We start from the raw sequence: 26,887 nt of genomic DNA, 5'->3' as shown, positions 1-26,887 counted from the left end.
CATTACAGATGCATAACGGAGTACTTTTCAGAGGTAACAACAGAACAGATATACAGCGGGGGGTAGGATTCAGATGAACACAGAGGAGGGGTACAGCTTACCGGGTGGCGGGAAGGAGAGTGTCCGGCAGCATCTAGAGAGTCAAGTGGCGTGAGGGGCAATGTTATGGCCTAGGTGTTGAGGTGGAGAGACTCCTTGAAGAGGTGAGTATTGAGTTATTTTCTTAATTGTAGGAGCGTGTGGGTGAGTCTGATGCCAGCGGGGAGGGGGGTTTCATAGTCTTGAGGCTTAGGGAGAGAAGGCTCGTTTTCTGGTCCGTTCCATTTTGCAGTGGCGGATTTCATGTCGGCACGTGTCCTGGCTTCTGGTGGTGCGCTGTCCACCGGAGATGTTGAGTTTCTCTGCAAGATATCTGGTTGACTTGGGGGAGACTGCCTTATAGATAATGCAGCAAGACTTGAAGGTGATTTGTGCTTGCAGTGGGAGCCATTGAAGATTGATGAGGCCAGGGTGATGTGGTCGTATCTGCGTAGACCCTTGATGAGGCGTGCAACCACATGTAGGACACTTCTCAGGGGCACAAGGGAGGACAAGGGGAGGACTTTGAGAAGTGCATTGTCCCATCCCGGTGGGATAGGACCAGTGCATGAACAGTGGATCTAAAGCTGTCCGTAGGGAGTATGGGCTTAACTTTTGGCAGGAGTGAGAGCTGATACAAAGCTGTCTGAGTTTTCTTAGCTATGTTTGTCTTGAAGGAGAGGTGTTTGTCGATGTGGAACTAGAGAGACTTGGCACAGGAGGTGAGCTCAGGTGTGAACCCCTCAGAGGTCATTGTTGATAGCCAGGTCTATATGTCAGAGTGTTCAGTGTGTTGGTGAGGAGTAGGAATTTGGTCTTGGAGGGGTTGAGCTTCAAGTGTGCATTTGACATTCAAGACTGGATGTGTGAGAGGCATGTTTTGAGCCTATGTTAGTCCTTGATGGAGTCTATGTTGAGGCATAGAGTGTGTCGTCAGCGTATTGGTGGATGTGGATGTTGTGGTGGCTAGGAGTTCTTTCAATGGCACCATGTACAGATTGAAGCTCACTGAGGAGAGGATGGCACCCTGCGGGGCTCCACAGCTGATGGGTAACATTGACAATCTAGAGGAGTCCATCTGAACAAACTGATTGCGGCTGGCGAGGAAGGACTTCAACCACAGCAGGACAATGTTGCTTATCCCCATGCACCGATGTAGGGTATGCGAAAGTGCCTGGTGGTCTACTGTGTCGAAAACTGCCAAGAGTTCAAGTAGAACCAGGAGGCAGGGTGGCCTTCATCAAGGATGTTGGGGGCGTCATCAACCACATGTATGCTTGCTGTCTCCGTGCTGCATCTGTGTCTGAATCCGAATTGGTAGGTTTTGAGGAGATTGTTGGTGTCAATCTGTAGCTGCAGTTGTGTTGGTATTGCAGACGGGTGTGCTGGAGCTATGTCATTGGCACCCTACATAGGTGTTCTCCCTGGGAATTAAATGCACAGCGGGTTTCAGGGGACAGATAGAAACATCCCTGCTAGCCTTGCAAATGATGAATGATGAGTTGCCGTTACACTGGTCCACCATCCAAAGCAGTCCTGCAAGAACATGGTATGCAAGGACTAGCTCCTAGATTTCAAGATCATCATCACTGTAGGGGGACATGACCTCAACACTGTTTGAGTTCTGCTCCATTTTTACTCTGGAATAAATTCACCTATATTTTAGGAGGTGAATTACAACGTTCTGAACTGTTGCAGTCCTCTGTAAAAGTGCTCTCAACCCCTGGCCCGCCTATGACCCCCAAAAAACCAAGGCTGTTACTTTGCACTCGTTAATCACGTAGACACTACATACCTGGGAGAGACATTTAAATCCTATACATCAGACCCTGCACTGTGCGATGTTTCATTTATGCATTAGGTCACCTCATTTCCCAAACAGTAATAACGCATGGCTGATTAGCTGCCTTTTATTTATGTAAAGAAAAAAAACTGCACATAAAGATGCACATTCAGTACACGTGTACGTTGCATTAAGAGAAACAGCCGTGTGCGCATTTGCCGCTGTTAACATATACTAGCAGTGTCATCGGGAGTGCACCGATGAAAGATTTTGAAAAGCACAGTAAAAAGCGAGGCTGAATACGTGGGTGGGTCCGACAGCTTGAATGGTTCAGATCAGATGAAATATAGGTTAAATGATTCTGCTGTGCTGTACAAGTCGTTAAGATCCTGAACAGATGAAAAAGAAATAAAGCGGAGAAAAAGCCCGATAAACATCCTGGCTTGCATACAAGAGACATATCATTACCATATGATCTAATGTGGGTGTCAGCCTGGATTGTGTTCATTGCGAGAAACCTTACTTTGTAACCGGAATGGAAGCAGGAGGGTTTTCAAGTGACAGTCACTGAGCAGCAACCTTCCCCCCTCCCTCCTTTCCACACCTGCAACTCTTTTGTCTGGGCTGAAAATTTAGTTAAATTACATCTCGGCTTTGAGAGGTCCTCCGGAAAGTCACTGGAATAAAAGGTACGGTTTCAATTAACTCTCCTTTTGTGTGCATTTTCGGTAATAAAACTTCACTCAGTGTTGCAAAAAATGCTTTTATTTATTGGATGAAAAAGGACTGGAAAGTGCAATGTTTCTGTAGACTTCTGTCACGTTAGTATTGCACACAATGTGCAGTTTATTTAAAATGTAGGCTGTTTCTTTAAATATGATGTTTGTTTTTAAAGCATGGTTTTTCACATTGCTCAGTTTAGATTAACGATGCGAGTATTCGGGGGTAGGTGTACTTTGTTATATGCAAACCCGGTGGCATACATGTATGTTCCGTGCCAACTGATTAATCTTAGCAAATGGTGTTTCAAGGTAAAAACATGCACTAAAGGGTGATTTCTGCATTCATATACAATCCTTTGCCTTTAGTGCTTGCGTGTGTCTTGAGGGCATGCGCGTTTTGCTGTCCATCCGCTCCTCTTTGCCACCTCAGGTGCTAGCAGACTCTTCTGCAATTAAGGGAACCCGTTTCAGAGGTTACTGGGGTCATTGGGGGAAACAGCTCGGAGCAAGTCCTTGCACATTCAGAAACACATATCTTTGCAAATGGAGCGTACTATAGCAGACAGGCAGGACTGTGCATCAAGTTGCTGCCTGTCCACGGCTGCTAGATGTCTGTCTTACATGAAATGCCTCTGAACTGTTTGTGGACTGTGGCGATTCAGTGAGCCTTAGGACAAGCGCGTGAAGCATGGATAGAGTCGCTTTCTGTATACAAAGCATACGAGTTGCAGGAGGCTGTAATTCACTTTAGGAATGCCCAGACAACCCCACGACCTACCATTTCTGTGCGATAATGGGCATTCTTTTATGGTTGGGCCAGGCGCTGCACGTGAAGTAGTTTAAGCTGTTATTTTGAACATAGTAATTGCATACCGGCATTATGCTAGTCACTGATCTTTTCTTCATCACGTTCTAAATGAGGAGTGCTGAAGTAAATTGCAGCATCTCCTTCGCGAAATTAAATAGGATGCAGATAAGTGCCATCTCTTTATGCTGCCAAGTAAAGTGCATATCTGCAGCTAAAACGCTGATACTTTAAAACATCTGTTTGAAGGCATTTTTTTAACGTATTTAAATGGAAGGGTGTTTTGTCGTTAGAAAAAAGAGCTGCACGGCTCTGTGTGGTTTCTTGATAAGTGACATCACCAATGTAAACGATACGCCTTGCACACTTTGGAGAGATCCATGCTGCTTTGCCAACGGCCATACAGTGTATATTTTTTATGGACTTGGAGAACTGTGCATGCTTAAGGAATATTCGTCCACTGATGTTTCTGCAGAACTCACATTTTAAAGAGTACTATTATGAAAAAAAAATCCATCTTATTGTGTAGTTCATCTATAGTTATCCATGGGATGTTCTCGGTGGTCTGCTGGAAACGCTAGTTAGATGTACGCTTTGAAGCAGGGTTGCTCTTTTAGGCTGTGTGTGGCAAGCATTTTTGCAGCACAGTTTGTGATTACAGCTGCTGTGTTTGCCAACACGACCAGAGTGCCTGGCTAGGAAAGAAATGCATGGAAACGCTGGCAGTACATATTCCTGCCAGGTCAACTGAGGTTCTAATAATGTGCTCTTATTGTGAGAGAGCATTTTATTTCCAAACCGCAGAGGGAGAGGGGAACTACCAACGAGGGGACTCCTGTCTGAAGTGAAAGGTTCCCATGGTAGAGTTCAAATAGAACGCTGCATGCACGCTATACTCTTCCGAAATGTAAGTAGCAGATACACAGCAGTAATTGCCTTTTAAATGCCATTGTAAAAGTCTGCTCCAAGACCATGTGGTGTACTCTGGGAGCAGCACATCCTTATTTAAAAGGTTAATGGTGGTATGCATTGCATTGTTCAAGGTTGGTTTGCATGAGCCAGTATCATTCTTTTAAAATGCATTGCATTCCTTTCCTTTAAATATCTCTAAAAAGGACCAGATAAGAAGCATGTTGCAAATTCTAATTCTTGTATTGACTACTGAACCTTTAACACTTCAATTGATTACACTAGGTGGGTCAAATTCGCAACTCCCAGCATCCTAATACGAGGAGGATGCTGGTTGGTGAATCCCACTGCATAGAGTGTAGTTATCAGGGACTTCCATGTGAGTTGCATATTTAAGTCACCCCACAATTAAAATTCTGGATATCCATATGCTTTGATGTCTCTTTTGTTTGAATGTATTCTCTTTTGTTGGACTGTAGGACTCCCATCATAGTTTCTAATTAGAGAGCCACTCTGCCATGTCATTGAATGAGCATGTTGCAGAGTAATTAGAGAGGAGAACAATGTACCAAAGTAGTGGGGCAGTGGCATTGCAGGCACTGCTGACAGATATCGTACTCCTCTCTTGTTAACTCGACAGCTCTGCGTCAATGACTCTCGCCACCTGGGCAGATGAGTACACATGATGGTGGCTGATTTCAATGTTGTAATGGAGGAATATGGGCAACTGATATTCATGAGCCCCATGTTCTGACATTGATCAAAGATTAAATTATGTATAATGTGCACAATTCAAAATGCACTGCTGCATTACACATTTGCACTGTGCAAACTTTTCTCTTGCACAAATTACAGAACAAAAACGCACTGCAGTTGTTCAACGTTTATAGATGGTAGCCTTGGTATTACTGATACAGTGTTCAGCATTTTATAAATATGTTTATGCATTCTCAGTGAATGGATGCTTTCTTTGGCAAATTGTAATAACTGTACACTGGCCTCTGGTTCCATGAATCGTACAGCAGGGTTTAATTGTTTTAAACAAGTCAGAATTTCTTAGGTGTATATTGATTAGTTTGGAGTTCATTCTACACTCAAAATTTTAAAAAAACAGTTTCTTTCAGCAAACTCATACATAGGACACTCACCATGACATCCTTTGGTATGGTTTAGTCTTTATGATATACTGAGCTGCCCCACCTTCCGCATCTACTGTACCTATGTATTGCTTTTATGTTTGCATGTGTATATATTGGTCTTTCCTATGTTCAACATTCATACCATCAGCTGCTTCAGTCACCCTTTGATTGGGTGTGGGCAGAAGAAGTTGGGCAAATACGAGGTCTGAGTTTTGAACAGTGATACCAGACTTAAAAATAAGGGTTTGCATATCAGCTGCAACACATCTGTTTAGGTAGTAATCGTCATTTTCCCCAACAAGTTTCTAAAAAGGTTGCAGCTTTATGAAAATTCCAGACTATGCAGCTGACAAAGCATTTGCAGGAGCATTATAGACATCGTGATGGATTATTCTCCAACTCTCTCTGACCAGCTGCAAAAGTGCTTTGCTGGCATGGCTTAAAGTTTCCACTTCATATGAAAGAGCGTGTTGCCGAGACACCTTCAGGCTAACACCACAGCACGTATGTGGAATCATACGAGATGAGTCACAGGTTTAATTTGCCTTTCACCCTTTCAGATTTCCCTGGGCCTCGAGTTGCAAAGAATTTGAACTTTTCTAAAGAAAGCAGATGCTGATGAAATGGCAGTGCATTTCATTTAAGCTGCCAGTTCCATTATTTTAGAACCTTCCTGTAATATATATATCTACCTATCTATATTACAGGGCCTGCAGTAGCGGCCCTGTAGTTCTGGTTAAGTTGATCAATTCATAGAAAGAGCATTTTTTGGGAGGCTTAGAACTTTGCCCCCACAGATGAATCCTCACCAGTATATGGCCCCCTCAGAATGATTTTGCAAAGTTTTGTGGTTTTGTTCAGTAGTGCAAAGTTATAAGGGGGGGGGGGGCAAAATGAGTGGAAATCCTCATAGAAACAAAATATTGCTTGCGCCTAAAGCCCAAACCGCTGGACTGATTTTCACCAAATTTGTGCCAGGAGTGGCGGCATGGTCCTGAAAGCGTGCTTTTGTAGATTTGGTGTAAATCCATCCAGTAGTTTAAAAATAAATTGCCAAAAAGTAGTAAACAAAATTAGTGATATCTCGGTTCGGTCTATGGACTAATTTCCTGATTCGGTGTCCGCGGACACGTCTGCACCAATGAGGGAGTGTCATGACGTCCACGGACAGCATACGTGCCCGCTTATTGGATGTTTAAAAGACGTGAGCTGTGTCATATTTCTTGCAACGGTTGTGCCATGTTGGATCCGCGGACAGATGCCAGTGTCTGCAGATAGCACAGTGTGGAAAACACATTTGGGGTTATTTGGTGGCTGAAAGAGGGCCTGGAAAGGGTGGGGAGTGGAATAAAGTTGTTATAGAGCTGTCTTTATAGGTGAAAAAAAGCACTGCAGGTGCCACCGAGTACACAGTCAATTTCAGTGTCCATGGATGTCTTTGGGAGTGGGGAGTTTCAGGGTGAGTCTTGTTGTTTGAGGTGGCATTGAACATACTTGTTATATGGTTTAATTCTATTGTGGTGGTTGTGGCCAGTGTAGGTAGAAGGGCCTCCCCGTGCAACACCACAGTAGTGCACAGACCTGCATATGCCATCTGGGTCTTTTAAGAATGCCTGGCATGTAAATGGGACATTGGGGGACTGGCTAATCAGGTTTTGTGGTTGTGGAGGAGGAGTTGAAGTGTACAGGAATACAGGATCCAAAGTATTCTGTTTGTTGTTGTGTGTAGTGAAGATGGCTGTGGCTATGGCTATGAAGACGCAGAGTTTGTGGATGGTAGGAGATTCTTGGATCCATTCATTGATGGTTTATACTGAATCTGATGGCATCTCTGCTACTATTGGATTGGAAGAAGTGGATGTTTCGTCGAATGCAGCTTGTGGATTCAAGTTGGTGACTTTATTACCATTCAGTGAGAGTATGGCTTACTTTGAACATCCAGATATTATGATTTTACATTGTGGAGTCAGACAGTTGGGCAATGTGAATGCAGTATCTTTTCAGTTTGCCATGAAGTACATGTTGAAAAGTCTAATGGAACTGTTTCCAGCTGCAAAATGATTTTGTTTTAAATCCATGAAAGTCAAAAATGGAGACGTCCAAACTTGTTTTATTCTGAAATGGAAGATGCTAGACACCATGTCAATAAAGGTGTATGTGCTTTTTAATTTGGTTTAGGAATGACATCTTTTGACATTGCAAATATTAAGTGGGATGGTGTAGATATTTTTTGAGGAGATGCAGTGCATTTGACTGATGTCAGTAATCTGATTTTGCGTCTTAATATCCAAAATGCACTGACATTTTATGTGTGAAGGATTTTTTTATTAGTTGTAGTAAAAAAAAACAAAAAGAGAAAACAAATTAGAAGTAGTTTTTGTGAAAGTTAGAAAAAATAGTTACGTTCAGTAAAACATTTGTTCGTGTAGTATATACACCCTCAAAAAAAGGTTATTTTAAGAGCCACCATTTCTCAACAATTCTTTCTGGCTTGTATATTTTTTAATTTTGTTTTTTTTGTAGGGGAGGTGAGGAGGTAAGTTGGGGAGGGAAGGTGTGGAAGGGGCACCAACCACAGATATGTCGGAGCTGGTGGACAGGGGAAGATGTTGGGTGTGCCTTAAATTTAAGGTAGGTGGCAATGTTTCTCATACTCCTTGAACGTGGCCTTGAAAGTGGCCTTGAACACACTCTGAAACTGTTCCCCCCTGAAGAGTGGTGTGTCATAGTACAGAGTATTGTGACTTTCGAAAGGTAAGGGTCAACAGTGCTCTGTATGGCATGCGAGGAAGTTGGTGGGATCCTCTGCCCAACAGGAATAGCCTGTGTGGTGGTTGGAGTGGTTAAGGAAGATGGGGTAGATCAAGATAACCTACTTCTCCCTGAGAAAGGAATATCCTTTCCTAGAGCACCTGTGGTGTCACATTGAGGTGGTCACAAAAGAGTGCTGCCCAGGTTGTCTGTGACTGAGTTCGACCCTACACTCAATGCATTGAACCTCGACAGCCCAAGCTTGTACACCCCCAATGGTTTTAAAGAACTGAGACACCCATGATTCTCTCTAAGTGCTGGAGGTAGGGACTTTCTCTGCCTCATCTTCCTGTTTCTTGTCATCCTCTTCCACATCATCGTGTTTGTTCCCTTGTCTCAGTCCTCCACCTGGTGGTGGTGGTCATGGCCCCTGGGAAGTTGGGGTGGTCATGACAGATGCCAGTCTTAAACTTCTGGAATTCTCATGGAAGTAGCTCTGAAAATGTGCTCTCTCCTGGTCTGCCAGATTGAGAATGACTAAAACTAATGAGTGGGTCCCTTCAGAGGAACCATTGGAAACCTTGAGTTGAAAATAGACCTTGAAGAATTTGACAGATCAATTAAGAATAGGTTATGTTTGGGAGCTCTGGAAGGGTACACTTTCAATTTGAAACATTCTATATTGGCCAGAAAATCCAGTTTCCAACCGTCAGCAGTCACGGACAATGTCCGTGGACACGATGGCATGCTGTATGAGCGAGGTGACATGATGACATATGTGGTGCATCCATGGTGATGGCAGGTGTCCGCAGACATCAGGAGGTGTGAGACGCTTGGCGCATGTGTGGGGATGTTCGCAAACAGGTGCGTTGTCTGTGGAATAATTTAAAATGCATCATGCAAGACCGGACATGCACGGACAGGGCGTAATGTCCGCAGACACACCTTTATGCAAACGGAGCCTCTGAATGATCGAGATGTTTGTGGACTATTGATTGGGGTTTTATAATTGAAATAAGAATGCATTACACAATAATATAGAAGATATTTGTAGTAGAAAAAATACATTTATTTATGAAAGCGATGAGGTATCACGTATACAAACTTTCCATCAAAAAAATGCCCATCAAGGGTTTTCCATCAAAATGTTTCCAATGAAAAAATGTGCATCAAATGCATATGTTTGCATATTTTTGTGGTGCTTACCTTCGATGGAAAAAAATTGATGGAAAGACATATAACCGGGGTATCAGAATGCAAAACATTAATGGGAGAGTAAGGAATTTCAATAAAGTTATCATCTGGGAAGGGAGGCAGAGAAGTTTCATCCAACAGTGTTTGATTTATGTTTTGAAAATGTGATTGAGGTGAGTGCTGGGCAAAAGGGAGACAGGTACAAGTAGGAGAGTGATACACAACGTTTTGTAATTAAAGGGTTTTTAACATAATTTAATAGATCTTTAAAGTTATTGTTAAATGTATTCAATTTTAAAGACAAGATGATTATTTCAATCTGTACAGTTGGGGTTTGGAATTGTATTTCTGATTGTTGGTATTCTGTATAATTAATCTGTGCTGTAGTTTTTTTAAATGTAAACTATGTACTATAAGGAAAGAAGAAACTATTATTTCAATGAGCTCTCCATAAATTATCATATTTGTTACTATTGAAAGATGTATTTTTTACCATTAGAGATGTTATCTTCACGTACTTCATGTTTGAGGCAGTTTTCTTCTAGCCACTGAAGTGTGTTTGCCATTTCTGTTAAAATAGAACATAGAGATATTTATTTATGAAAAATGTTTATATAATGGATGGTAATAATATTGTTGGTGAAGTTGGTCAATTTATAGAAAGAGTACTTCTTTGGCAGCTTAAAACGTTGGCGTCATTTGATGAATGGCTACCAAAGTTTGCAGAGAGGCGCATGCTAATTGGATGTTTGAAAATGTGAGGTGCATTTCAATTTTAGAAATGGTCGCCATATTGAATGGTCGGATCATGGCATTTGTTAGCGGACAGCGCGATGAGGAAAATAAATCTCGAAAATATATTTTGGGGTTATTTTGTGGAGGAAGGAGGGCTTGGAAAGGGTCAGAGAGTGGATATAGTACTTTTTTTTATAGGTGAAAAAGCTGTGCAGGTGCTGCCATGTCTGACGTTAATTTATTTGTTCGCTGACGCTCTTGGGATTTGGGGGGGGTCTGGGTGAGTTTTGTTATTTGAAGATGCATTGTACATATTAGTTATATGGTTTAATTCTATTGTGGTGGTTGTGGCCAGTTGCCAGATTCTTGGGGTCATTCTTGGGGGCATGGTCATAGGCCGTTTTAAGTGGGGTCTCCCAGTCAAGACGGGGAAACAATGCCACAATTGTACACTTTTTGCCTAACATAGTTCTATACGATTTGTATATTTGAGTGACACTATGGTAGGTGTACTTTTCAATTTATATTTGTAAAGCAGAGTATTGTTGAAAGCGAGACATGGGGGTGAGGAGGGGAAATGATGAGAGAGCAAGTAAGTCAAGAGTATTTGCCCACAATGCTGCAAGAGAGTTTGCAATCCTGGACACTCGTGCTGTTATTTTCCCCCGATTGTGGATGATTTTCAGGGCACAAGTAAAGGACACATGTGGGTGGACAGCATAACTTTTTGTCAGAGGGTGGGCGCAACTCCTTGGTTTTTTTGTAGTTTGCAAGCTTGTTCAAGTATTTGGCTACCAGGATTTTACTCAGTTTGTCATGTTCCCAGTGCAGATACTTACGAGACCGCAAGCATGTGTTTTTAAAATGGCCAGATTTTGATTTAAAAAATACAGTGGGCACAGTGGTCTGGAAGTGTTTTAAAATGGACAGTTGACATGGCCAAAAATTGGGCCTGCTGGCCATGGCTAGTGATCAGGTAGTGATTTAAAAATTACAGTGGGCCATGACTAGTGAGCTAGTAGTGTTAAAAAATGCAAATTGGGCGCGGCCGAAGGCGTGTGGTCTGGTAGTGATTTTAAAAATACAGTGGCCATGGCCAGAGGCTGTGCCCACTTTCCATGGCCAAAGGCCATGTCTAATGGTCTGGTAGTGTTCTAAAATATACATTGGGCACGCCCGAAGGCCATGGTCAGTGGCGTGGAAAAAATCTATAGAATAACAAAACCCTTGAAATTCAATTAAAAAAATTTAGTTGAAGGGACGTTAAAGTGATAACTTCACGCAACAATTATGACATCACAGATGGCATCCCAATAACATCCCTTGTGACATCACTCATTGCATCATCTATGATATCACTGGCGACATCACACATTACATCTGGGAATGCAGCAGACATAACATCATTGATGACTTAGCTAATAAAAGTTTTGATTAACTAAATAACAAGTTAGGTCATCGCCTTAGCTGTGGCCTTTGCCTTGGCTATGGCTAGTGGCTAGATAGTGTTGTTCAATATACAGTGGCCATGGCCGAATGCTAGGCCACTGGCCGCCATGGCTAAAAGTCATAGACAGTGTCCCTTTAATGTGTTAAAATATACAGTGTGCACAGATGAAGGATGTGACCAATGGCTATGGATAAAGACCATGGCTCCTGCCCCTTTAGTGTTGTAAAATGTACAGAGGGCACAGCCAAAGCCCGTGGCCACTGACCATGACCGAAGGCCATTGATAGGGGTCCTTTAGTGTCTGAAAATATACACTGAGCATGGTCAAAGGCCATGACCACTGACCATGGCTGAAGGCCACCACTACTGCAACTTAATGTGTTAAATTATACAAGGGGTACGGCTGAAGCCCATGGCTAATGAATGGTAGTGTTGTGAAATATACAGGGGACAGAGCAAAAGGGTTTGGCCACTGGCCATGGATGTGAAGTGTATAGCTAATGGCCCCTTAAGGGGTTAAAATATACAGTGGGCATGGCCAAGTGCCATGTATACTGTCCAGTTAGTGTTGTAAAATATAGAGTGGGCAAGGCTGAAGGCCTTGGCCACTGGTCATAGCCAAAGGCCATGACTAATGGCTCTTTAATGTTTTAAAAAAATACAGTTGGCACAGCTAAATGCTGTGCCCACTGGTCATGACCGGTTAGTGTTGTAATGTAATGTGTGATGTCACAAGTGATGTCATAGATGATGTAATTTGTGCTGTCACCAGTAATGTCATCAGTGGTGTTGTCTGTGACGTTATCATTGCAGTCAAATGCAGCACATCATGTGATGCAAAGTTAAAGTAGATTTAGCTGACTTTCATTTTTTTTGCGTTAAAGCCTCACCTTAAAGTCCCAGCAACTAACATTTTTTTGTTGAAAATATATATGAACAAGCCACTGGTTAGTGGTGAAACGCGTCAGGCTGCCGTCTGGCTAAGCAAAATTTGCACTGGGAGAACACTTTTTATCTGCTGCATATGTAAAATAAAGGCTGTTATATTTCATACAACCGATGATGCAGTGTTTGCTGTTGGATTTCCGTGATGATTTGAATCATTGAAACACTTTTTTGTTCGTGGAGTGCTGCTCGCCTGAATAGTTTCTGTTTGAAGCTGTTTGTTTTTGAAATATATATATATATATATGCACTGAAAAATCTTTGTTAAAGGGATGTTATGCTTAAATTGAACTAATAAAAACATGTGAAATTCAGTGAAAAAGCTTTGTTAAAGAGAGGTTATGGTTACAAGTAAAACCAAAAAACACCCAGAAATTCACCAGTTATGGTAAGCTAAGCAACCATAACTTTTGCCACCACCGTGCACTGCTAAGACTAACTCCCAGGACATCAAAGATGACATCACAAATGGAATTGATGACATCACTGATGCCATCACATATCTTGGCCACTTGTTTTTGTTCACTGACATATCTAGGCCAGGTGGTTTTGTTCACAGACAGTCAGAATATGATATTTTAAATTTACATTTCAAACTTTTTTTAAATTAGTTCGCAGACACCACACCAGCCATATTTATTAATGGGCAAATGTCCTAATTTTTCACCCTATTCAGAGGTACACACCAGGGGTGTCCTCTCTCCCCCCTTCTTTTCGTTTTAGCCTTGGAACCCTTCTTAGAAAGAATTAGACAAAATAACAATACAAGGGGTATAATTAAATCAGCAGCATATTCAGATGATGCCTTATAATGCCTCAAAAGTCCAGATATGTCTTTAACACAATGTCGTGATTTTATGTCACAATTCTCTTTAGCTTCAGGATATAAACTGAATGCAGATAAATCAGAAATTCTCCCTCTTGATGTTGATTGCACCAAATGTTCCAAAATTCAGGGATGAGATGGTGTTCCAATGGCATTACATATCTTGCATTCATATTTCCGCCTCTATCAAACATCACTCTGAACTTCTACTATCTGGAATAAATGAATTTACTAACTCTTGGTCCCCCCTTCATTTGTTCTGGTGGGGTAGATTAGAATCTATTAAAATGATGATTTCTCCAATTATTCTGTATTCCCTTTATATGTTAGCAATCCATTTTCCTCCTCTCTCTTTATATCAATAGATTCCTGCATAATAAAATTCCTTTGGGGGAAAAATAGACACAGAATATCACTATGCAAACTTAAGAAAATGTGTATCTATGGAGGAGTTCGATTTCCTGATTTCCAAAAATATCATATGACCTTTGTTTTAACAAGTACAGTTGTGGTTCACTCGTGAACAATCCAATGATATACCTCAGTGGCTATGTCTGGAGAGAGCTTTGGTTCCCCCAACTCTTGCAGAGTGTTACTTATCAAGGTGAAAAATAGATTTTTTAAGTGCACCAGCATTATCGTATCTGCTTGCTACCTCAGAACATACATGTTTCCGCACACCTCAAATCCCTCCCAGCATATTTCACCATACAATTGGTTCAATCCATTGATCGAAATTAAGACAAGGTACATTTTCTGGAGACCATGGCTCTCTCTAGGTATTAAATATCTAGATTAACTATTTGTGCAAGGAATCCTAATTAGTTTGAATGAACTTGCTGCTATATTTTATGCCTGAGCTCATACCTGCAACAACATCTTTCTATCATCAATTAAATTATGGAAAACTATAACTCCTTGATATGCAAAACATACTGCTGCTAATCTCGATATGCAACAATCTTTCTAAAATCCTCATATGACTGCTTAACTGTTTTACAAAACTCTTTCAGAAAACTCTTCCTTGGAAATTATGAGGGAGTGCTGTCTGGCTTGGCAGCAAGGTTGTCCTCTCCTGGAAAGTCAACTACAATGACATCACGTTTGAAATCGTATATCTGGAGTCACCACTTCAGCAAGTCTATTATAAACCCTATATTTCTTCCATCATGTCCATCATGGAGTCTTCATTACTGCTTCCTTACTCTTTAGTTATGCCCATATGCAGAATGATAGTTGCTGGAGTTGCCTACCATCCCTAGGTTCCTTTAGTCACATGGCCCTTTATTACAAATATGGTCAACCTTTTTGGCCCAGTATTTGGATTGCACTCAAAGACATCTTCAATTTACAACAGGACTTTTGTCCTCAAGTTCTTTTTTCTGGAAATGTTACTCTAAAGGATGTTATTGATAAGAGTAATTGCTGCTTGTTCAATCTCTTTATTGTAATAGCTATTAAAACCATAATGTCTAACTTGAAAAAGTTGAACAAACTTCATTACAGGGTGTGGTTGAACTCAATTTGCAATATTTACAGATAAGAGAGGTGCAATGCTTCTACTCCATTTTTAATGCTAAAACATGAGCTGAAATGAACACCTTTTACTGCATTCCTAGCATGTGTTACGCCTGTTTAACTGCAATCCAGTAAATCAAATGCCATACTTTATCCCTATGTTATTCCTTCCCACTCTTGCCCTCCCTTCGTGTTTTCTTTCTGTCTATGTTTTGTTCTCAATGTATGTCTATGTCCCCCTCCTATTCAGAATTGTAGTTTTTATAAATACTGACTTTGTATTCATGCTAGGCCCTCATATGTTTCTACAGCCAGTTCTGAGTGTACATATATTTTATTTGCAATATGTTTACTACTCATATTACAATGCTTTGTATGATTTGGTACAAATACAACTTTTAAACTCAAAAGAAATGTTAGCAAGACACCATTGCAGTATACGGAATCTTATGCATAGACTATTCTATGCAAAAAAGTTCTGCTCTAGAACTGCAAAACATAAATAACATTCTCCTACATGCAACAGCCAAAGAACACCTTAAAAAAATAGAGCACATCCAAAGTAAATACTTTGGAACTGAAGGTGACTTAGAACATTCAGTAACTTCAGAAAACATTATCGAATACCTCACAAACACCAACCTCCTAACGAACACATTCAAAAAAGAAACAACAAAGTTTCAAAACACATCTGATGAAATACCAGACCAAGAATGTGGCTGTTGTTGCAGGATGTTTTATAAAAAGAGTACAAAATCAGTATACATGGCTTACAAGATACAGGACAATGAGGAATCACAATGATTCAAAATAGCTTTATATCTAACAACAGAAAATTAATACAAAATAGCTGACCCTCAATAGTTTGCATGTACTGCAAAACAAAGCTTGACAATAACCAAATGCTGCCTTGTGCTAACACTATTGTAGAGTCACAGGGATGTTGTATATGCAGACTCAGGCATGTGCTTACACATCCTTTAACTCCTGCCAAAAACAGTTCTTATCTGCTTCTCAAAGTCCTACCAAATTTAGTTGGCAGCTCATTCCACCTTTATCTGATTTCCATCGATCATGCTTGCTTTTCCCCGGCCAAGTTTCTAAATATATCATCCCGGACGTGCTTATCTTACAGTGAACTGCTGCCAAAGAATATTTGCTATCAGCATGAGTCAGGACTCTAACACGTTCTCACAGCGCCATTTTGTATTTGGCATCCATTTTGAAACATCTCTCTGTCTGTTCGGCCATACTACCAAACAGTGAGTCAATATTCACTTTTAAGCATATCTCATTTTCTATCCAGTTTCCAAAATATATTTTTACATATTTATAATGTGCGTGTAATACCAGAGGCACCCTTCACTTCCTGGGTAATTCTGCCTCCAAAAAATATGCATCACACATGCACTTTTTAACTTTAAAACCACTATAATTCTAATTTCTCCAATACTGGAACCATTGATCAGCCTATCATGTTATCTGCACTCAGTTTGAGGGGCAGGGGTCTGGTACCCCTAAACAATATTCCCACTTCCAAAGGCTCTCCAACAACTTAACTTGTTCAGTACAATGACCAATAGATCAATATTTATTTGTACTAGTTAATGGTGTACCAACAAAAGATAAACAAATTTGGCAATAACTAGTAGACTTAAACAAAGTTAGGAAAACCCTACAATATCTGAAAGAAAGCAAATACTACTTAGAATAAAATTAAGAGAAACCACGCAAATAATTAAAGATTCACCAGTAACTGGCCAATCTGAGTGTGTAGACCCAGTTACTTCAGCCAACATTTTAGACCAGTATACAATTCACCCACTATACACTCCAAAGACATCATTGAAGATGCATTAGAAACATATCAAATGTGTCAAGCCAGAGGATCCACAATGAGCATATGGGAAAAAAGTGTAGAAGCACGTTCTTTTCCTCTTCTTTTTCCTGCAGGAAAAGGAAGAAGATATGATGAAAGTTCGACACAAATTAGTGTATCAGGACATCGCTCTTTACAAATGTATTCTGAAGACCACAGATTCAGCCAAAATGTAGAATACATTTTCCACCTCCTATTCGAGCGTGAACTAGCAACTCTATGTTATGGAGTTGCTTATACATTAAAAAAGGCTCTAAACATGTCCGCTACCCAACTGCCTCAAAATATAAAAGGCAAAGATACATTTTTTCAGTCAAGTATGAGATATCTCTTGTCAAACATGCGTGTTACAAATAAATACTGGTTCCAATGTCATGCTGATGTATGTTGCATTCTAAGGCCCACCCACATGGTTTATTACTTTACTTTAAGTTGTGCAGAGTATGCATGGGATGACTTGTATGACTTCTTATGCACCGGAAACTAGAATAAAGATAACATAGATATGAAAACACTAGGAGAACTGTGTTCTCTTGAGCTTGTCAATGTATCAAGGCACTTTCGCCATCTCTTCATTCCCATCCTGCACTTCATCTGCAATAAAACTACCCCTCCTCTCAGAGAAGTGCAACACTTCTTTTGAAGAAAATACTATCAATCCAGAGGAGCACCACACATCCATATTCCTTTGTGGATAAAGGATGCTCCCAAATTTGGCCATGACAGTGATACCACTGTTTTAAGGTTTACTGAAAAATACATTATCTGTGACATTCCTTCAGAAACCACAGATAGGGACCTATGATCACAAATATTATGCTTCCAAAAACATAAGTGTGGCAAATACTGCCAACTTAGATATAAAAACAAAGGTAAATACTATACCAAATGTCGCTTTGGCTTCCCTAGGCCAGTTTGCAAAAAAGTAAATAGCTTGATGTCTTCTGTTAGACACAGTGTAAAAGGCAAATCCCCTAAAACACATACAACATTCAAAGGGACAAAGCATCCAAGTACATCAATGATTACAATGCAATCATTGCCCTCTTTTGGAATATAAACATAGACATACAATACACTGCAGACAATTCCACTGCAGCTGCAAGATATGTCACAGCCTATTTCACCAAAGCTGAGAAAAACAAGCTAAAACACCTCTGGGATGACATATCATCTGACAAAACACAGTGACAAAATGTGTACAGCTTCAACATTAAAATGCTCTCCCATAGAGAATGCAAGTGCTACATGGCTGCACACCGTTTAAATGGCACAGCCTTATATGGAAAATCTGAACACATCGTCTAGGTAAACCTTGGTGCAGCTTCATCCCGAAAAAGAGTAGTAAAATCCTATCATGAAATATAAACAAAAGCCAAAAATTATCCAAAGAGCCAGTACATTTAAAAAAAAACAATGTAATTGACACATACTAACCAAACAGAATTTCTGTTTTGGAAAACATGTGCCTGTACAACTTAGCCCTAAACTACTCCTACGAAAACAATGTCACACCAGTTGAGACAATTGGCTAATATTCTGTCTCAACTTTTGAATGAAGCCTAGTTAAACTTACAAAAACCCAGCCTAATCAATCATATGAAGTTATCATTTCAATCTTTGCAACATAGAGAACTGAATTACATCACCCCTCTGCAACATTTTAAAACCTAGGAGAAAAGAAGAAGAACTATTAGGTGACTATGACTCATTTGAAGCTCCTTTCAAAGCAAATGAAAGCAGTATAACAATTCTCAATTTCAAACAATACAACAAAATGTTGGACACTGAATGACATCAAGAGGAAGACATTGAAACTCAACTAGATAAAGACACTCCTGATGGCAGTCAACCTTCCCTCATAGGAAGCCAATAACCCTTTGGAGAACCACTCATTCTAAATGATGTGTAAATAGCCATGACTGAGGTAGAAAATACCATGTATCAATATAAGCAATCTGAAAAAGACTTTTCAGTGCTCAAATCACAGCTAAATGATGAACTCACCATTTATCTAGAAGTCACTGAAGAAATTGAACATGGTTTTAAACATGAACATAAAACGTGTACCTACAAAGAAAAGTGTACACCTCTGCTCCTGTATGTAAGTGGTGAAGCTGGTTCTGGTAAAACTTTCTTAATTAAAATAATCAGCATATTTTCTACAAAACTTACAAACAACAAACTTTTGGCTGTTGTAACAACCCCCACAGGTTTAGCTGTCAACAACGTAGGAGGTGTAACTTGACACCGACTACTGCTTCTTCCAGTGAAACACCAAAACAAATTAGAATGCTACAAATGATCAGCAGAAGCTGCTACTGAAGTACGCAGAATTTTGAAACAAATGAAAGTGCACCTAATAGATGAAATAAGCATGGTTTCCAACCTCATATTGGCTTTAATTCACCTCACAATGCAAGAAGTCCTGAAAAGCAAACACGAAGAACTGTTTGGAGGAAAACACGTTATTGTTTTTCAGAGACCTCCTACAGTTAACACCAGTAAAATGTCAATCTATTTTCAAAACATTAGGACACAAACAATGCTGCAACAAACTCGGCAGCATTGGAAATGTAAATCTCTGGCAACATTTTCACTACAAAGAATAAACTCAAGAAATTGTAACATTTTAAAAATCATTTAAACTGGTCTGCTTAATAAAGATGCAAAATCCATCTTAAATTGTAGACTAAACCATGAGCTAATTGGGAAAAACACATTTGATCCTGATGTCATAGAACAATTAACTAAACACAATATAAAATGTAGTTCCTTAATGCCAACACTTACAATCTTTTGCCATTTTAATGAAAAAAAGCTAAAAAAAAGAAACGCAGCCCATACTAAATATCAGTTCCATGGACAAACTAGATGTACACTGCCTATGTGTCAACAAGCAACAGCACGACTAACAGCCTGATTCATGGAATTATTTGTGTGAAAAATGCAGATTTGTGTGCCTTTCTGCCCAAGAATATCTGTTTGAAGTATGGGGATTTTCTGGCAGAAAGGCGCGCAAATCTGCGTTTTTCACGTAAATAATTCCATGAATCAGGCAGTAAATAGCTTAGAAAAATGTATCTCGAACACAGCTTGATTGGAGAAAATCTTAACTTTGTGTTTAAACTGCAGATTAATTATAAAACATAACCTTGATGTAGAACAAGGTTTAGTCAATGGAGAAATTGGTACAGTTGTTGGCTTCTAAACATATCTGCATGACAACAACATTCAGTTTGTCAACATCCACAATTGCATGTTTCCTTCTTTACAAAGACATCTATGTATGCAGAGAACAATTCTCTCTGTCTCTTGCATATGCTTTCACTATTAAAAAATCTCAAGATCTAACCCTAGATGATGCATTGGTTGACATTAGCAGCCCAGTATTTAAAGAAGTTTTCATTTACATAGCACTTTCACGTCTTGGTGAACCCAATGGTCAATTCCTAGTTAACATTGATGCAAACAAAGAGGCTCAAACTGAAAACAAAAATTAAAACTGAATCCAGATCCTTTCAGGGTCAATTACAGAAAAATTGACAAACAGTTTAAAAGTGATGAGACAAAGGGAAAGCTGTTTTTGATCTCCTCCAATTCTTCTTGTAATAGAAAAAAAGGTGGTTCCTGCGAAAACTGCCATATGGATTTGCACCAAAAAAGAAACAAATTGGGTACAAAGTGTGACAGATACTTCTTTTTTATTTTGTGTAAATCCATCGAGGAGTTTTTAAAAATTGTGATGGAGAAAGGGGAGTCACAGGTCGAAAATACTTTATATATGTCCACTGGCATAGTGCGGTCCTCACAGCCTTTGCAGTGTGGGGGCCTGACCCACCACAAGCTCAGCGGGATGGGGGCCGGCCTTGCCCTCACCTTGAATGTACGTCAGGATGAGGGCTGGCCCGGGGTGACTTCAGCTAGTGGTGTGGGGAGAAGGTGATCTGCCTATGCTGCACACATCAGATGAAATGCAGTACTGCTTCCAGTCTTTGTACAGCATGGATCTAGAGGCCTGGAGAGAAGACTGAACTTCTTCTGAATGGGCAAGAATGTGACTATATATGTATATGAATGTTCTGGGTGGTGTGAGAAACCTGAAGGTGTCTCACCCGCTAGTGCTGTAACATCTGTCGTCCAAGTGGCCATGACACAGCCATCGCATTGGGATCCAGTTCCTGGGGGTGGACCAGTGGGGGAGAATCAGCTGGATGGGGGTACTCAGGCATTGGAAGTGGGATACTGAAGGTTGAGACGCGGTACCCCCTTCCCATTAACACCTGTTCCCCATCCTACCCCATAGGATATATAGAAACTTTACCCCCACCTTTTCTGACACAAGAACTGTCCTATGCCATGACAGACAACGGACTATCACTGAAGCCGTTTACCTGATGTGTCCCAACCCCACGTCAGGCAGGGTCAAACAATTGATAATAACTATGCACACCTGATGGCTCTTTCTCTTGCCGACAGGGATAAAAGACAGAGCATGAAAGCACACTTCGAGCAGGGCCAAACGCATGAGGAAAGAGTAATTCCAAGCCGGCTGTTCAAACAGGGAAGAAAGGTGGCAAGACCTGAGAGGACAACAAGGCGGGAAGTGCCTTGCCCTCTTCAACCCGGACCTGTGGAAAGAATAATAAGAACAGGATATACAGCTGGTGTGTGGCATAACAGTTGTCAATGGTGCATGGTGGCCTCCCCATTTGATAACCCAGGCAGGGAGGCACGCTTGCTACTGTGGTACCATCCTTGACTCCAGAAGCAAGACAAGCTGATGAGGTTCAGCACAACCAGTGAATCAGGGAGAACTGATAGCAAACCACACTGTGTTGAGCCCAAGGTTGCAAACAGCAGCATTGTATGAACTTGTGAACAAGGAACTTCTGTGTGTTTAAGATTGAAAGAAAGTCCCTTGAAAGACCAGCTGCAGAGTGGTCACGTGCCACATGGGCACTCATTTGAAGGACTCTGTCTGGTCTCCTTTGTTGAAACTACAAGTACCAGGACTCCCTAGGAGAGGCTGGCATAAGGAGTCAGAGGGGCCATACAAGAGTTGGGTCAAACCCCTTGTACTATCGAAAGTCTCTGACATGTTGATAAGAAGAAGAGCAAACTGAATTGTGTGTTTGACAAATGTGAAGCCAGCTGAGGGATGCCTGCGAATCAAGGTGAATAGGAATATCCCTGTCACCACTGTGTCGACATGAGCAAACCCGGCTGAGGGTTGTCCACAGTGAAAGGTTGTCTAAAAAAGACATTGAGACTCTTGAATGTAATGTTGTGAATAAAAGGCCGTAGTGAATCCAACAGAGGGAGGCCCAAGTTTCACGAAGGATTGGAGCCCAGCAGAGGGAGAGGGGGATCGTAAGGCAAAGAGTAGTCACCCCATGATAAGTCATTGAAGGAACTTTTATTTGTGTGTGGATTGCAACACCACATCAGGTCCTCTGAGGCAAGAGACTTTATGTGAAAGAGACTTGGCCACAGAAGGCCCTGAAATTTTGGAACTGAACTGTAACCTTGTACTGACGAGGCCCAGGAGTGTGCTGTGCTCAGGAATCCTGCCTTGTCCCATGCTAACAACATATGGTATGGAATGTATCTGCAGGAAATGTACAGGGGAAAATACTGTGTTAATGGAAGAAAGGAAAAAGAAGGGGGTAAGGGGACATTTTAGCTTAGTTGTAGACATGGCCGGTGTGACCTAGTTACTTAGTACTCAGGGTGATTCAGGACATGGTCATAGGCCATGGGCACTGGTCAAATCCAAAGGCAATGGGCAGTGGGCTACAGACCTTCAGCCTAATTTCTGATATGTATCCCATGGCCATGGTGAAAGACCATGTTCACTGGGACCTGTTTTTTTATAAGTGAGGGGATATGGGCCACGGGTGAAGGATATGGCCAGTGGGCCACAGTCTTTTATATTAATGTGGGCATTCACCATTGCTGAAGGTCATGTCTGTTGGGTCCTGGATAAGCTAACACAACAAAATCATTGATAGTCAGTTACAATATTTAATAAAGACACAGTTAAGGTAACACAACCAATGACATTCTGGTGTGGGAAGTGACGAGAATCTGAACTCAGAATCCATTTCATGGTTCAGCCCATGAGCACATACATGAGATCACAACAGGGATCAACAATGAGAACACACATTACATCAGGTGTGACATCTAACTTTGTTGCCACTTCCCATCCACCCCAAATTTCATGGGCTTTGTTGAGATAAATTGAAAATTGGTATGCAACACCCTAGTTTGTTGCTAGCCCTTTTTGTTATTGATGTTCCTCTTTGAAGCATGGCTCACAGTTGTCTTCCCCCAGGAGTTTCCTGTGCTGGAGAGCTGTTTCACAAACTCCCAAGAGGTCAAAAGAGACAGTGCTACCCTGCCTATTGTCTTATTGGTTAAGCAGAGATAGGCAGTTTGGCAAGCATCCACATAGCCTGTCCATAGCTGGACTGAGCTCACATGGTTGACATTTGCTTGATAGAAATGTGATGTGGGTTTAATAATTATGCAATCAGTCACCATACCAAAACCCAGAAATGATTTGTTAGAAAAGATTACCCTGTCACCAGGCGGATAGTTTTGCACAATTAGTATGCTTTTGGACCTGAGATGAAATTTATATGTAGCCCCTGTCTGCAGTGACTTTGACATGACCGCAGCCGTTAAGCAGGACACTTGCAAACCTTGAACCTGCTGTGTGCCACTTATGAGCAGGATCTGCGGTGCAGCAGGCAGTTGCAGCAGGGCAAATGTGGTCACTGTCCTTTTGGCATTAAGCTTTCTGAAACGGGGGTTTCTTCAGAAGACCACCCCTTCTGATGTGGAAATGCCAATGTAATTGTATTATTTATTAAACATAAACAAGATAGGGCTTTAACACCCTCACCAGAAGGAAATTTCTCACAGTACCATATTTGGTTATGCCCAAATATGGCAAAATTGAAAGACTATGCTATGCCCACCATTGTCCTTTCTCAGTGGTCGAAGTGAGCGGGAGCGGTCGGGAGTGGTGCTCCTCTACTTCGTTTAATTACATTTTACCGTTCCTATGCTTTTATTTGAAAAAGAAACGATTCCGGATTGCTTTCGTTTTAAAATAAAAGTGCAGGAACAAGATAAAACTTGCACTTTCAGTGCACTGCAATGGACGTTCCCTTACACAGCACGCACATGTGTCCTGGGGTTTGTATTGTGAATGGGAGGTGGCGTGGCGATGGGGTTTGTGGGGAGTGGTGCAGGCCAGTAGGAAACATAGTTCCACTACTTCTTTTCATACACTTCGACCACTGAAGTAAGGCAGCTGTGTTGGCATGGAACAACAACATGGAGATTAGTGCTCAATGCTGTGGGGAAGGTTCTGCAATTCTGCTTCTTAAGAGCTGTTTCTTTAATCACACCCTTGAAAGTAGGGGCAGCACCGATTCTCACGAGTATTTACATGGATAATCAATTTCACTGTTATTTTACATACTTTAGGATAAGAGGATTACAAAGGAATTTAGCAACATAGCACGGTGCCTCACTACACCCCAACTAGATTGTCACTTAACAAAATTATAAAACAAAAGCATTGATTTTTTCAAAAATCAAAGACTGTAAGATGCATAAAATAAAATATGTGAGCACTCATGTACTTCTATAATTTCCATACATAATAAATGTGAATCATTGGCTTTAAAAATGAGATTTCTTGCTCCTTTGGGACAACTTTCACATACAAATGCATAGGGTACGTGAAAAGAGTGATTCACTTATATACATTTTCTTTTAAAAACAATACAAGGATTATGATGACATGTTTTAATGTAATACCCGATTAGACTACTGCTCACACTGTGCTGCTCTGGTGGTGTGCAGAGCCTAGCATTTAGGGTAGGCCTGCGAGAGGGGTATGATTCGTGGAGCATGTAGCAGCATCCTCCTCCCTCACCTTGCTCCTCTCCTTTAGACAGCAGTGGCATGGCATGTGGGGGTAGAGGATTTGATCGGAACCTTCTGCTGCAGCAGGAACCAGTTACAGAGCATGAAATCTGCCAACCAAAGACGGCACCAATCATGCCAGTACCCCCATGCTACTAATTGATAGCTTTCTTAGCCAGTCCCAGATTTACTTCATTCCTGTGTGCACCCCCTTGCCCCGTGCTCCCTTCTATACAGATATGCTATGGTAGTCTCAGCTCCAGCAATGAATCACTCATCCAGTATTCAAGAATGTATAACAGGGGAGGTGGCTACAATCTGGGCAGGGCCATATAGGACCTGATTCATGGAAGCTTTTTATAATGGTGCAATCCCATAGGAAAACGCTCTCTGAATCAGGCCCCTATTAGGAATACCTTCACAGACACGAAGTTGCACTATAATGGCTCTGGACTAATTAAGACAGTTAGCTGGAGGCAGTTCAGTTCTCCCGAATCGGGATATACATGTAAGCTTCACTGAATGCGAAAATAAACCATTCCTGGCTGGCTCTGGGCTGTATCTGGCAGTGAGAATGAACTATCTAGTGCACGTCTCCTTTACCCTAAATTGTGATAAGAGATGAGGCTGGAGAGGGCCAGTCAAGGAAGAATAACTTCAGAAACATAGAGCTCTGTATCGTGTATCAGAGCTGATTCCGACAATGAGGAATACATCTTCTGAGCATGTTGTAACCTTATCCAAGAATGGACACTGAATACTGATTGTATGAATGGCTATCACCTCTCACCACTTGTAGAGCAATTTAAGTTGCATCTTTATGCTGGTGGTATCAAAGAATGTCTCACATTATAAACGGTGTGGCTACGAATCCAACCGCATGACCGCCAAGTGTAATGTTTCTGTGATTTTTGACACATGTATGGCCCCTACATAAGTTTGATTTGGAATATTGAGGGTTAAACATGTTTTGCGTGGAATGGAAAATGCATATTAACCAAAAGCGACAGGCATACATCACATGTATACTGCCTTTTGTTTATGTGCTACAGTGTGATGCTACATTACTGCTTGATTCATCATTTTACAATTGATCATACATAAAGCAGAGGGTTAAATGCTATAATTGAGAAACAACCCTTTGTTATAACAGACATGTTATAATACCATCTGATTGCAAGCCAATCTTTACTTTATCACCTCCACACAAGTTGTAGATATTGATACCTTTTATTGGTCTAACTGAAAAATCTGTGTAGAGATGGAACAAACATTAGCTTAAAAAGTCCCACAGACCTCTTCACCAGATGTTGCAGAGTGAAATGATTTGTAAAGGAAAGCCACAGCACAGATCATTCTCAAAATGGAAAAGAAGAACATTTCATTGGCGACACACAGGTTTGAAAACAGTACACATTCCACGTGCTGCATTTAACAGAAAAAAGGAGAATAAGCAGATTAATTTCACATGTAACCATTAAGTCAGGTGCAAGCAGACTTAAGGTGGGTCCTGCTAGTTTCCTAAAATTACTAATGTTATTTTATGAGGTGTGTTGGAGTGAGAGGTTTAAAAACACATAATTTGGAATGGGGTCACTTTGTATATTAATCAGAGAGTTTAAAACAGTATTTTGCAGCCTCGAAGTAGCGTCTGGGGTGTTTGAGTGATTCCAATGTAGCAGCTAGGGCTTCCTGACTGGTATACAGTTTGGCACTACAGAAATGTGCTCTAAGGTTTAACTGATGCAGTCTCCAAAGTTACCTTACTATGGGCCTGATCATGACTTTGGCGGTAACCCTTAAATTTGGCGGTAGCGCTATTACCGCTGGATTTAAGGGTCTGCCAAATCAGGACTTCGGCGGATTTCGCCCCAGCTCTGAGCTGGGGGAAATCCGCCGAAAATTTGCGCTATTACCGCCGCTGGGAAATCCGCCGGCGGTAAGAGCGTGAATTTTCCCCATTGAGCCCAATGGGGAATGGGGCATTCCCGAATGGGCTCAATGGGGAATGGGGAATTACATTACCGCCAAACTTGTGATCCGGTGCTATTAGCGTCGGGGAGTTCTGCGGTAGGGGTAATACCGCCAGTGGTAATACCGCCAGCGTTACCGCCAAAGTCGTGATCAGGCCCTATGTCTGAAGCTTCAAAATGGTTTCCCGACTTGCATACAGTGCGGCAAATGAAAGGAAAAAAAAGTTAGCCAT

The 26,887-nt window shown here is 41.1% G+C and overlaps 1 protein-coding gene across 2 annotated transcripts in view; it reads left to right on the top strand.

Annotated features, from left to right (window-relative positions):
• The first annotated feature begins 2,037 nt into the window (after positions 1-2,037).
• DCN (decorin) overlaps positions 2,038-26,887 on the top strand; it is a 189,491-nt gene continuing 164,641 nt past the window's right edge. The window contains exon 1 of one of the 2 annotated variants that reach the window (XM_069629267.1): positions 2,038-2,550. The gene's annotated coding sequence lies outside the window, so the exon portion shown is untranslated. Of the gene's footprint in view, positions 2,551-4,180; positions 4,296-26,887 lie in introns of those variants that run through there. The other variant, XM_069629268.1, reaches the window with a different exon arrangement.

Source organism: Ambystoma mexicanum, chromosome 12 (genome assembly GCF_040938575.1).
Source record: "Ambystoma mexicanum isolate Mex_15411 chromosome 12, UKY_AmexF1_1, whole genome shotgun sequence".
Taxonomy (NCBI): domain Eukaryota; kingdom Metazoa; phylum Chordata; class Amphibia; order Caudata; family Ambystomatidae; genus Ambystoma; species Ambystoma mexicanum.
This window is presented reverse-complemented; position numbering and strand designations above follow the sequence as displayed.